The sequence below is a fragment of the Symphalangus syndactylus genome, chromosome 19, assembly GCF_028878055.3.
Source record: "Symphalangus syndactylus isolate Jambi chromosome 19, NHGRI_mSymSyn1-v2.1_pri, whole genome shotgun sequence".
Lineage (NCBI taxonomy): Eukaryota > Metazoa > Chordata > Mammalia > Primates > Hylobatidae > Symphalangus > Symphalangus syndactylus.
This window is the reverse complement of record NC_072434.2, coordinates 15720594-15732778: the sequence shown is the minus strand read 5'-3', so window position 1 is coordinate 15732778 and position 12185 is coordinate 15720594. Positions and strand designations below refer to the sequence as shown.

General features: G+C 35.3%; 1 protein-coding gene across 6 annotated transcripts in view; it reads left to right on the top strand.

Moving 5' to 3' along the window:
* CD55 (CD55 molecule (Cromer blood group)) overlaps positions 1-11905 on the top strand; it is a 64659-nt gene extending 52754 nt beyond the window's left edge. The window contains exons 12-14 of one of the 6 annotated variants that reach the window (XM_063613611.1): positions 3084-3168; positions 3434-3617; positions 4553-11899. The gene's annotated coding sequence lies outside the window, so the exon portion shown is untranslated. Of the gene's footprint in view, positions 1-3083; positions 3169-3433 lie in introns of those variants that run through there. The other 5 variants (XM_055234367.2, XM_063613609.1, XM_063613614.1 and 2 more) reach the window with 5 other exon arrangements.
* Positions 11906-12185: the final 280 nt, after the last annotated feature.

Sequence of the window (12185 nt, the reverse complement as noted above, 5' to 3'; positions counted from 1 at the left end):
AACCTGGGCAACACAGTGAAACCCTGTCTCTACTAAAATACAAAAAGTTAGCCGGGCATGGCGGCGTGTGCCTGTAGTCCCAGCTACTCAGGAGGCTGAGGCAGGAGAATTGCTTGAACCGGGGAGATGGAGCTTGCAGTGAGCCGAGATCATGCCACTGCACTGCAGCTCTGGGTGACAGAGTGAGACTCAATCTCTAAAAAAATAATAAAAATAATTGGTCTGGTTACACATTTTTTTCACTTCTTACATAAGTTTTGGTAATTTATTTTTCTTAGAAAAATTGCTTTTGAATACGTTTTTTCATTTATAAGAATAATTTGTGCCTGTAATCGCAGTACTTTGGGAGGCTGAGGCAGGCAGATCACTTGAGGTCAGGAGTTCAAGACCAGCCCAGCCAATATGCGAAACCTCGTCTCTTCTAAAAATACAAAAACTAGCCAGGCATGACCGTACATGCCTTTAATCCCTGCTACTTGGGAGGCTGAGGCAGGAGAATCGCTTGAACTTGGGAGGCGGAGGTTGCAGTGAGCCGAGATCACACCACTGCACTCCAGCTTGGGTGACAGAGAGAGGCTCCACCTCAAAAAAGAAAAAGACAAAAAAGAATAATTTGTTATTTTATAATTATTTCAATTTCCTCCATTTTTTTGCTCATTTGTTTTTTCAGTGAAAATCTACTGAGGGCATAGCAAGTTTCTAGGTACTGTTCCAATATTTAGTATATATTGGTGAAGAAAATGGATGAAGTTTCTTCTATTATGGGTCTTCAATGTTAGTGAGGAAAGACATGGGAAAAAGCAGCAAAGTGATTTCAGGTAGAGTAAGTGCCATAAAGGTAATATAGCAGTGTGATAGGAGAGAGAATAAATGGTAGAAGGAATTTTTTTAGAGTGGTCAGAAAAGGATATTTTGAAAAATTGACATTTAAGCTGAGACCTGAAAGATGAGGAGGAACCAGCAACACAGATGTGGGAAGATCTAGGAAAATAATATCTCCGGAAGAAAGAAAATACCAAAAGCTCTAAAAAGAAAATGAGGTTAAATCATATTTATTTCTATATTTTCTTTGCTAATTCACTGTATTTGTGATTTGCCTCTTTTTTCTCATTGCTTGTGTTTTAATTTTTATTCCTAAGTCAGAGAATTAGCATTGAATTTGTTTCTTCATTCTACTACTTGTTTTCTTTTTCTTTTTTTTATTTTAAGGCATTATTAAAATATGATTGACAAATTGCACTTGTTTAAAATATAATATCAGATACATTTTTTGCCTATTTATACCCCCATGAAATCATCATCTTCTGTTACTATGAAGATACCCTTTGTGCTCTTTTCCTAAGCAGTCCCTCCACTTGGTGTGATCAATGCCATCCACTCTTGCCTACTCCGGGATGTGTTCTTGCAATCATTCCTCCTCTTTCTCCTCTGGAATCAGTTTCTTGTTTCTATATTCTCCTCCACTTGCAGCCCCAAACTTTCCAAAGATGTTCTCTATTCTCATTATCTCTGATTTCTCATCTGCCTTTCTCTCTTGAATCCAATCTAATTAGGCCCCATTTCCCATCACCCCACCAAAATGGCTCTTGTCAAAATTACTGATGACTTCCATGTTACCAGACTGGATGGCCAATTCTTGAGATTCAACTGTCAGAAGCTTTTATTACATATAAATTTCTTTATTTGTTAGTTGTTACAACCCATAGAATATAAGGTCTTTGTTTTGTTCACTGCTATATTCCTAAAATCTATCATAGTTTGTAGCACATAGTAAGGGCAAGTTAACTATTTGCTGAATGAATGTTAACTGAATCCCCTTCATGTGTAGTTTTCTAGTGTATAATCTTCTCTATAATATTTTATGTTCCCTTTCTCCACTGGGAAGGGGAGGTATGTCAATATCATTTCATAGGTCACGTGAGTTTTTTTTCCTAGTTACTAATATTCTTAAAAAGATATCATCTTTAGGGCATATACTGAGTGGGGTGAGTCAGGGAGAGTGCTTCAGTATTGTTTGTTGACTCTAATCATCTCAGTAATTTTTCATTTGTTTGAGACAGAGTCTGACTCTGTCACCCAGGCTGGAGTGCAGTGGTGCAATCTCTGCTCACTGCAACCCCTGCCTCCTGGTTCAAGTGATTCTCTTGCCTCCACCTCCCAAGTAGCTGGCATTATAGATGTGGACCACCATCCCCAGCTAATTTTTGTATTTTTAGTAGAGATGGGGTTTCACCTTTTTGGCTAGGCTCGTCTCGAACTCCTGGACTCAAGCATTCCGCCCACCTCAGCCTCCCAAAGTGCTGGGATTACAGGCATGAGCCACTGTGCCCAGCCTAATCATCTCAGTAATTGGACTCTAGGCTAACAGGAAGTCTTTCTAAGTCATAAAGTATCGTACGGTATGTTTCCTCATGGAAATTTGTATAACAGGTATTTCAAAGCTGTCTGCTCTTCACTTTTTCTCCTTCACTCTAATGTACTCAAGCCTGATTTTTGCAAAGAAGGCATGACATTGCTTTTTGTTACTTTTGTTACTGCTAAGTCCTTCTTCCCTTGACCCTCCAAAGTCTCAAATGGGCTATCGATACTCCCTACTCCCAATCTATTCTATGTATTTACCTGAAATATTACATTTTTTGTTTACTTGCTATTTTATGTATCCCCCAACTAGAACACAAGCATCATGAGGAGCTCTGTTTATTTTGTTCATTGCTGAATTCTTTGTGGCTAGAAAAGTGCCAGGCATGTTACTGGCTCAGTAAATGAATGTATGAATCTACTTAAAAATCAGGTACTACATGTGCCTCAGTAAGGGATAGGAAAAGGCCACAGGTGCGATCCATCCAAAATTACTTTCTCTCAGCAAAAATTCCATCTTGGCATCCATAGGTTTATTGGGGTTTGTTACACATGCATTCTATTCAATACTGTTCATTGAAAAGAAAGCTTCAGTCAGCCTTTCTACCTTCTTTATTATCTATGAGATTTGTTATGATTCCACCTTGGGGGGAACATGGGTGATTTTTAACATAATTTGTTACCCATTGTTTTGTTTTCAAAATAATGTTTTCTTTTGTTTCTAGATTTAAAAGGTGTAAATAGGTTGGAGTTTAATAAGAGGAACAATGTATATTTTTTAATGGGGGGAAGAAAAAGACAAAGATACAGGTATGTTTGTGTATTTCATAGTGTGAAAATGAGAGTGTTCTTTACTTTTGCCTGCCATTTTCTTAGTGAATTAAAAAGTAAATTATCACCTGGATGTGGAACATCGTGGAAAAGAATATGACGTATTTTAGAAGAACAATGACATGATACAGTAATATAATGAAAACCTTAGGACACATTGGCAATGCTGAATACTAGTTTAAGGTTTCTAAACATTAACATGCAGTGAAAACAATCAACCCAGATGTATGGATTTTTTTTCCAGCAATTTTCAGCTGCTAGAGCCCACATATGTAGAAAGAGCAGATGATTGAATTCATCCAGGGTTGGAGCATATGTATGCTAGAGAGAAATTGAGACAACGAATACAACAAATTTGCAAGAGTGATTATGATGTACTACACCACCAAAACTGAGAAAGAAGAGTGTGCAAAAGGGACTAATGGATGGTGAGTAAAGTGCTGGAATCAATCTAAAGGTCTTATTTAGATTAAAAAAATTCTGAGGTGGAAAGTGTTTTAATAAATGAACTGGAAGTTTAAGAGGTAGTAGATGTAGGATGTTTCAGATCACAAGAGGTAAAGAGTCAAGAAATTTAAGGTCAGAATATTCAATGGATTATTAAGTGAATGGTGATAGCATAAAGATATTTCTTTGTCTGTACACAACCTGTCAAATCTTGCATGTTCTGGCCCCATCTCTCACTCAAGATTTACCTTAAGCTGCCTCATTCTTGCTCCATAAGCTTTAGCCACATCAGTCTATTCTCAGTTATTTCCCTCCTAAGCGCCTTCTCACAAGATGCTAGTTTTATTGTACAGGTTTCTATCTTAGAGGCCCTTTATGACCTGCCTCTCTTCCCCACATCTTACCTGTCACATCTTTTCTCTCTGTTTCTTAATTTATGCTGTATCAAAAGCAAACTCTCGCACCTCACACACACTATTTTCTATTCAATATTTTCTATTCAATTATATATCACTTCTTACTGTTATATATTTTGCTTCATATAGATATTTGTGATATTTATCCTATTTTGTTGTTGACTGCGTATGCTAGTTTTACAGCTGAAATTATTAAAGGAGCAGTGAAATTCTTATGGTGGTAAGAATTATCTCATTATTTTATAAGCTAGCTTCATGAGTTATGAGTAGATGTTTAACTGTTACTTTATTTTTATATGAGATGCTGAATTGTGTTGTTGGTTTCCTGATAAATATTTTTTATTTTTCAGATTATCATATCTTCCTTTACATTAATTTATCAGACTTAGCCTCTTCTTCTGCTGGTAGTATTAATCTCAAGGACAAAGTCAAAAGTATTTATAAGGATTCAAACAGGTGCTCATAGAGCTATTGAGAATTTTTTTTTTATTTCTTCCCAGCATTTAGAAATATTCTACTTTAAAAGGTAAGATAAATAAAAGAAGAGATGAAAAAGGAGACATTAAAACCAATACCACAAAAATTCAAAAGATCATTAGACGGTATTATGAGCAACTGTATGCAAATTAATTGGAAAACCTGGAAGAAATAGATAAGTTCCTAGACATATATACCTACTGAGATTGAATCATGAAGAGATAGACCACCTAAATAGGCCAATAACAAGTAATAAGATAGACACAGTAATAAAAACTGTTCCATCAAAGAAAATCCCAGGACCTTATGGCTTTCCTGCTAAACTCCACTAAACATTTCAAGAAGAACTAATATCAATCCTACTCAAACTATTTCAAAAAATTATGGAGAAGAAAATACATCCAAATTCATTTTTTAAGGCCAGCATTACCCAGATATCAAAAACAGACAAAGATACACAACAATGAAAAAACCAAATGCCAGGATCTCTGATGAACATAGATGGGAAAACCATCAATAAAATACTCGCAAACTGAATTCAACAACACATTATAAAGATTATTCATCATAATCAAGTGAGATTCATTCCAGAAAAGCAAGGATGGTTCAATATATGCAAATCAGTAAATGAAATACATCACATCAACAGAATGAAGGAAAAAATGATTTCAGTAGACACCAAAAAAGTATTCAATAAAATTTAACATTCTTTCATGATAAAAAAAATAAAACTCTCAACAAAGTAGGTATAGAAGGCAAATACCTCAACACAAAAAAGGCTGTATGTGACAAACCTGTAACTAGTATTATACTGAATGGGGAAACACTGAAAACCTTTCCACTAAGGTGTGGAACAAGACAAAGATTTCCACTTCTACCACTTTTATTCAACATTGTACTGTAAGTCTTAGAGCAATTAGGCAAGAAAAAGAAAGAAATGGCATTTAAATAGAAAGAAAGAAATCGACTTATTCTTGCTTGGATATTATCTTATAGTTAAAAAAGCCTAAAACCTTCACTAAAAAACTATTTGAACTAATAAACAAATGCAGTAAAGTTACAGGATACAAAATCAATTCACAAAAATCAGTAGCATTTCTATATGCCAACAGCAAACAAGCTAAAAAAAAAGAGAAAGCAATTCTATTTACCATAGCTACAAAAAAACCATAGAAATCTACTTAATCAAAGAAGTGAAAGATCTTTACAATGAAAACTATAAAACTCTGATTCAAGAAATTGAAAAAGACATAAACATATGGAAACATATTCCATGTTCATGCATTAGAAGAATCATTATTGTTAAAATATCCATACTACCCAAAGCAATCTACAGATTCAGTGCCATTCCTATCAAAATATCAATGATATTCTTCACAGAAATAGGAAATACAATCCTACAATTTATATGAAATCACAAAAGGCCCAGAATAGACAAAGCTATCCTGAGCAGAAAGAACAAAGCTGGAGGCATCCCATTAGTTGGCTTCAAATTATATTTCAGAGCTATAGTAACCAAAACAGCATAGTATTGGCATAAAATCAGACATGTAGACCAATGGAACAGAATAGAGAACCCAGAAATAAATCCATGCATTTACGGTCAATTCATTTTCAAAAAAAGGTGTGAAGAACATACATCATGGAAAAGACAGTCTTTTCAGCAAATGATGCTAGAAAAACTGGATATCCATATGCAAAAGAATGAAACTAGATCCCTATCTCTCCACATATACAAAAATCAAATCAAAATAGATTAAGACCTGAAGCCGTAAAACTACTAGAAGAAAGCATTGAGGAAATTAATTGAGGCAAAGATTTCTTGAGTAAGAGCTCAAAAGCACAGGCAATGAAAGCAGAAGTGGACAAATGGGATCATATACAGCTTAAAAAACTACACAGCAAAGGAAACAATCAACAAAATGAAGAGAAAACCCACGGAATGGGAGAAAATATTTGTAAACTATTCCAGTGACAAAAGATTAATAGCCAGAATATATAAGGATCTCTAATAACTCAATAGCAAAAACCAAATAACTGGATTTAAAAATGGGCAAGAGATCTGAATAGTCACTTCTCAAGGGAAGACATATAAATGGTCAACAGATATCTGAAAAATGCTGAACATCACTAATTATCATGGAAATGCAAATCAAAATCACAATGAGTTACCCCAGTTAAAATGGCTTTCATTGAAAAGACAAAAAACAATGAATGCTGGCGAGGATGCAGAGAAAGGAATGCTGATACACTGTTGGCGAGAATGTAAGTTTAGTACAGCCACTACGGAAATCAGTATGGGGGTTCAGCATGGAAAAAAATAAAAAACAGAACTACCATATGATCCAGCAATCCCACTGCTGGGTATATATTCAAAAGAAAGAAAATCAGTATATCAAAGAGATATCTGCACTCCTATCTCTATTGCAGCACTATTCACAATAGCCAGGATAAAGAATCAACATAAGTGCCCATCAACAGATGAGTGGATAAAGAAAATGTGGCACACATACACAATAGAATATTATTCATCTATAAAAATGAATGACGTCCTGTCACTTGCAACAACATGGATGGTAATGGAGGTCATTGTTAAATAAACCAGGGGCAGGAAGAAAAATATTTCATGTTGTTGCTCATATATGGAAGCTAAAAAAGTGATCTAGTGGAGATAGAGAGTAGTCACCAGAGGCTGGGAAGGGTATTGGAGAGGGATGATAAAGAGAGATTGGTTCATGGATACAAAAATACTGTTAGATAGAAGGAATAAGATGTTGAGTTCAGTAGCACAATAGTGAAAATATCGTATATTTTAAAATAACTAGAGTGGATTTGGAATATTCCCAACACAAAGAAATGATAAATGTTTGAGGTGATGGATACACCAATTACCCTGCTTTGATAATTATACATTGTGTTCTTGTATCAAAACATGACATGTACGCTATAAATATGTACAACTATTATGTATCCATAAAAATTAAAACATTTTTAAAAGGTAAGAAATAGTTCTCATTAAAAATATCACTGAGATTATTTTTCCATTATAAATTATGTTTCAAAGAACTCAACACAATAAGAACATTCAAAACTCATTTGCAACTTCTGTGGAGGTTTTTTCTCTAACCCTCTCTCATTTATTTTATCATACTTTTCTAGCTTTAAAACATATTTCCTTTAGGTGTCCTGGGATAAAAAAGACAGAGGTCATATACCCATTTTGCTTTATATTTAATAAATCTAAATAGAATCAATGCTAATCATTTCCTTTTACACCTAATGCTTTTATATATACAAAATTATTGGATCAAGGCAAAGGGTTCTATAAGGTAGGGAGTGATTCCCTAAGTTGGGCTGTGTATCAGTGTCACTTCTTCAGACATACAGATGCCTGGTATAAAAGTTGGTCACATGAATTGGGTCATTTTTATCATATCCAACTAAAACAGTCAATTGGCCAGGGGGAAAAAGCATTCAGAACACATAACATTGATCAAAGAATGCAATTCTATGCAAGCCTGGTTGCTGAAACTGCCTTCTGTAACCTAAAATTGGTTTTATCTAATTAGTGAAACAACCTGCTGTGACTCTAAGACTAGTTTTACCCAAGGCTGTCACTCACCAATCAGAAGTTGCCAGCTCTCCCAAACTTTACTAGTGCCAATAAACTTTCCTACAAAATAATATGCAACATTTCTTGTTTTTTTTTTTTATATAAAACCTCTAACCTCTTTGTTTTACAGACATACCATGGACCACCCAGTCTGTGTGTATGCCCCAAATTGTAAGTCTTGCTTCCCAAATAAAACACTTTAAATTTAGAGATTCATCTCTAGTTTTATTTGACTTTGACACTAGTCATAGATCCAGATCACCTGAGTTAGATTTTCCAGCAGTGAAAAATAAAAACCCATGATTTGTCACAGGTGACTCACATATAGCCAAGTATGAGAGCCACTGTTTTAGACATGAGTATATGCACAGAATGAGTAGCTGTTTACATGTAATGAGTATATAATGAATATCTGTTTAAATGAGTAGAATGTTTTAATGTCTTCTGTTAAAGTCTGAAATATTCTGGTAGATTCACCAGAGGTCTACCTACTCTAATTTCTGGATACAAGATGCTGAATTACAATAAATCAGTATTTATTATGTCACTGTAATTTAGTTTGAAATCTAATTGACTTTACATTTTTACATTTTGCCAAATATTGCCAAGTCTACTTTTAACATTAAATGCTCCTGGCTCAGTGATATGGAGAAAAATAGCATCTTAAATCATTCAGTAAAACCTAATTATAATTTTAATAAATACATTGTCACTTTTATCAAAGTAGGTTATTCACTAAAATTTTAACCTTTATTAGTTTGCTTAGAATCTTAATGAAATAATAAATCAAATGTATTTTACATCTTAAAATTTTTAGTATTTAAAAAATCTTGGAAGCAATTAATATAAGAAATTTTTATATGTTGACACCAATGCTTTATAATTATTGGATTTTATTTTTCTTGGCATGATTATAATAAAAGAAGCTTAGTAGTAGTGATCTTCATTGTTGTAGTTGTGGATTTGTTAAAACTACTTTCTGGTAGGTAAAATAAATCAGCCCATTTTAGCTTTAGGAAAATTCAATGTATATGTATGTGAAGGGTGTTTTATAAGGATATAGGAGTCTCAGAGACCCCACTGACAGTACTATAGCTGCCTTCAGATGGGCAGTGGAGCCAGGCCCTGGAAGGCAGTCAGGGTCTTCTCTCCATCTTTCTTCTTTTTTCTCTCTGGGTGCCTGCTTACATTTTTGTTGTTTTTTTTGTTTGTTTTGTTTTGTTTTTTATCTTTCTTTGGACTGTTCTGCTACATTGTCTGTATACAGCAGGAGACATGATAACCAATTGTTTCCAGGTTTTGCATTTCTATTCAGGAGATACATCCAGACAGAAGCTAGAATCTCTTAGACATAGCCAAATTCCAGGAATTTAATTCTTGGTACTGGTCAGTGAAGGGCCAAGCAACCCTGAAGTCAGTTTCAATGGCTAGAGTCATAAGGTCATCATGAAAAAAAATTTCAGCCAGAATCCAGTCTGGTAACCTTGTAGATTGCCTAAGTCAGTTTCCAAGGAAGAAGATTACTAGGCAGAAAGTTTAGTAGATGTCCACTTGTATTAGTCTGTTCTCACACTGCTATAAAGAACTACCTGAGACTGCATAATTTATGAAGAAAAGAAGTTTAATTGACTCATAGTTCTGCAGGCTTAACAGGAAGCATGACTGGGAGGCCTCAGGAAGCTTACAATCATGGTGGAGGGTGAAGGGGAAGCAAGCACATTCTCACACGATGGAGCATGAGAAAGAGAGCAGGAGCAACTGGGGAAGTGCCACACACTTTTAAAACCACCAGATCTCATGAGAACTCACGCTCTATCATGAGAACAGCATGAGGGAAATCCGCCCCAGTGATCTAAACGTCTCCCACCAGGTCCCTCCTCCAACGTTGGGAATTACAATTCAACATGAGATTTGGGTGGGGACACAGCCAAATTATATCACCACTTCCAAGCCTAACTGAACGCATGTGGCTAAAGGGTACCTTAATGTTTTGGATATACTTCATTATTTAATGTACACATTGATGCTGGATTAATATTTAGGGGTAGAACTTCAACAATGTTATTTTTGGAACTTTTAATAAATTGAAGATTTCTCTACTTAAATCTCTTGAACTATCTAGAGAATAAATTTCAGAACTGTATGCTTATTTAAGAATTACTAAAATCTGGCTCTAGCCTTCCAATCAAGTACTATTTTGCACTCCTCCTTGATTCTTCAGCCAAACTGGAGAACTTCTCCTTAATCACAACCCACTCTCCATGCTTTAGCTATCTGTTTAGTTCACTCAAAGGGTCTTCCCACTCATACACTAATATGCCCAAATCTTATACATTTTTCACAGTTGAAATGTCAGCCCCTGCAATGACCAACTCCTCACACCAAAAGGTGGCATTATTCTATCATTAAACAGACAGTAACTTTCCTACTGCGTACCTTCATGTCTGCACTAAGGAAACAGTACTGAAGATGATATGCTCCTTTCTTCAAGAGGCAAGTGTTAGCCCTATGAGTATGGGTTCAAGAAAAGGGGCAGCACATGCAAAGCCCTGGGGGTCAGAAGAAGCAAGCATAGCAAGGTAACTCAAAATGTATGAACCAGGCTACAGAGTAGGTCAGAGATGTAAGCAGAAACTATCAATACATAAGTCATTTTAGTTAGCCTCTACTTTGTCATGAAGACAATGGTATAATCAATCATAGAAGACTTTGATGCAGGAAAGTAAAATGTGCCCTTGCAATGGTTTCCAAGCTATCTACACAAACTACTCTAACAATCATGCATATTCTGCAAATTATAGCTTGATCATCACTTTAAAATACTTAATATGAAAAAATACTTAATATGCATTATCACAATAACCATATTTATCATTGCAAGAAAAAGGAGAGCTGGTAGATTAAATGTGATTTCAAGTGCTATGACTTGTCAATAGTTTAAAACAGTCTAAATTTTGCAAAAAGAATGTTTCATTGACAGTGACCATCAAGAATATAAGATCTTCATTGAAGGCTCTTGATCAGGAATTATATGGAGCATTTTAAGCACAAAACTCTATATGAAAAGTCATGTGGAACTTCCAATTTCTAATTCTACACATAAGGAGACTGGAAGTTACCACTTTGGCCTAATAACAAGTAAAACATATCTTAATAAATCTGAAAGAATATAAATCATATAATATCTGCTCTCAGACTGCAGTGGAATTAAACTGCCAGTCAGTAACAGAAAGATAGCTAGAAAATCCCAAAAGCCCGGGAGATTAAACAACACACCTCTAAGTAACACAGCAAAGGACAAAAAAAAAAGAGCAAAAAAAAAAAAAAGACATCACAAGGGAAATTTTAAAATATTTTGAACTAAATGAAAATGAGAGCATGACTTACCAAAAACAAGCCAAAGTCCTTACCAAATGCTTTACCAGTGAATATATACAGATGGCAAATAAACATGTGAAAAGATGCTCCACATCATATGTCCTTAGGAAAATGCAAAATTACACAAGGAGTTGTCATTGCACACCTATGAGAATGGCCGAAATCCCAAACACTGATAACACCAAATGCTGATGACAATGTGGAGCGACAGAAACTCTCATTTATTGTTGGTGGGAATGCAAAGTGGTCCAGCCACTTTGGAATATAGTTTGGCAGTCTCTTGCAAAACCAAACAATCCAGCAATTGTGTTCATTGGTATTTACCCAAAGGAGTGAAAACTTATATCCACACAAAAACTTGCACACAGATGTTTATAGCAGCAGCTGTTGGAGGCTGAAAGAATGAAGGTTGTGATCAACTCAGTATGCCACTGGAGGCTGTATGAGTAAGCAGCAAACTGTTTCTCATAAATGCAGAATGTTGGCAAGCTGACAAACTGCATATGCCACCCAGAAGGAATGCTGAAGGCAGTCACGCCCCTAATCTTGTGATTAGGTACATCTGAAGTCTGTTAGTAATAATATGAACCTGTGATCAATTAAGCAGCTGACCAATCGTTACCTTCTCCTCACTGCTCTTGCTACCCAATAAATAGGAAGGGCTA